The following is a 2,128-nucleotide window of genomic DNA, read 5'->3' as shown; positions in this document are numbered from 1 at the left end:
CTTATCCTCAGAAACTCCGCCAAGCGGAACAGGATAAACAATTTGCCTGCTTTGCAGACTATCTAAGGACTCTTGAAATAAAGATTCCGTTTGCAGAGGCACTTGAGCAAATACCTTCTTATGCTAAGTTCATGAAAGAGATCTTAAGTCATAAGAAGGATTGGAGAGAAACTGAAAACGTGTTTCTCACTGAAGAATGCAGTGCAGTCATTCTGAAGAGCTTACCAGAGAAGCTTCAAGATCCAGGAAGCTTTATGATACCATGCACATTAGAAGGTGCTTGTACCAAGACAGCCCTATGTGACCTTGGAGCAAGTATCAACCTAATACCTGCATCTACTATCAGAAAGCTTGGGTTGACTGAAAAAGTCAAACCAACCCGGATATGTCTCCAACTTGTTGATGGCTCAATTAAATACCCATCAGACATAATTGAGGACATGATTGTCAAGGTTAGGCCATTTGCCTTTCCAACTGACTTTGTAGTGCTGGAAATGGAGGAGCACAAGAGTGCAACTCTCATCCTAGGGAGACCCTTCCTAGCAATTGGACGAACTCTCATTGATGTACAAAAAGGGGAAGTGACCCTGAGAGTCAATGAGGATGAGTTCAAGTTGAATGCTGTCAAAGCCATGCAGCATCCAGACACATCAAATGACTGCATGAGCGCTGATATTATTGACTCTTTGGTGGAAGAGATCAATATGACTGAGAGTCTCGAATCAGAGCTAGAGGACATCTTTAAAGATGTTCAGCCTGATCAGGAGGAACCAGAGGAAATAAAAAAACCTCTGAAAATTCCTCAGGAAGAGGATAAGCCTCCTAAACCCGAGCTCAAGCCACTACCACCATCCCTGAAGTATGCATTTCTGGGAGAAGGTGACACTTTTCCAGTGATCATAAGCTCTGCTTTAAATTCACAGGAAGAGGAAGCACTTATTCAAGTGCTAAGGACACACAAGACAGCTCTTGGGTGGTCCATAAGTGATCTTAAGGGCATTAGCCCAGCAAGATGCATGCACAAGATCCTATTGGAAGATAATGCCAAGCCAGTGGTTCAACCACAGAGGCAGCTAAATCCAGCCATGAAGGAGGTGATGCAGAAAGAGGTCACTAAGTTACTAGAGGCTGGGATTATTTATCCTATTTCTAATAGCCCCTGGGTGAGCCCTGTCCAAGTTGTCCCCAAGAAGGGAGGCATGACAGTGGTTCATAATGAAAAGAATGAACTGGTTCCTACAAGAACAGTTACAGGGTGGCGTATGTGTATTGACTACAGAAGGCTCAATACAGCCACCAGAAAGGATCATTTTCCATTACCATTCATAGACCAAATGCTAGAAAGACTAGCGGGTCATGATTATTACTACTTTTTGGATGGCTATTCAGGCTATAATCAAATTGCAGTGGACCCTCAAGATCAAGAGAAAACAGCATTCACATGTCCTTCTGGCGTGTTTACTTACAGAAGAATGCCTTTTGATCTATGCAATGCACCTGCAACCTTTCAGAGGTGCATGCTCTCCATCTTCTCTGATATGGTGGAGAAGTTCCTGGAAGTCTTCATAGATGACTTCTCAGTATTTGGAGACTCATTTGACTCCTGTCTTGATCATCTAGCACTTGTCCTGAAAAGGTGCCAAGAGACTAACCTGGTCTTAAACTGGGAGAAATGTCACTTTATGGTGACTGAGGGGACTGTCCTTGGGCACAAAATTTCAAGCAAGGGAATAGAGGTGGATCGAGCAAAGGTAGAGGTAATTGAAAAATTACCACGACCTACCAATGTTAAGGCAATCAAAAGTTTTCTGGGGCATGCAGGATTTTACATAAGGTTTATAAAGGATTTTTCAAAAATTGCAAAACCTCTAAGCAACCTACTAGCTGCTGACACGCCATTTGTGTTTGACACAGAGTGTCTGCAGGCGTTTGAGACCCTGAAAGCCAAGCTGGTCACAGCACCGGTCATCTCTGCACCAGACTGGACATTACCATTTGAACTAATGTATGATGCCAGTGACCATGCCATTGGTGCAGTGTTGGGACAGAGGCATAACAAGCTTCTGCACGTCATTTATTATGCTAGTCGTGTTCTAAATGACGCACAGAAGAATTACACAACCACAGA

Source organism: Arachis hypogaea, chromosome 4 (genome assembly GCF_003086295.3).
Source record: "Arachis hypogaea cultivar Tifrunner chromosome 4, arahy.Tifrunner.gnm2.J5K5, whole genome shotgun sequence".
NCBI lineage: Eukaryota > Viridiplantae > Streptophyta > Magnoliopsida > Fabales > Fabaceae > Arachis > Arachis hypogaea.
Note: the sequence above shows the minus strand (reverse complement) of the source record.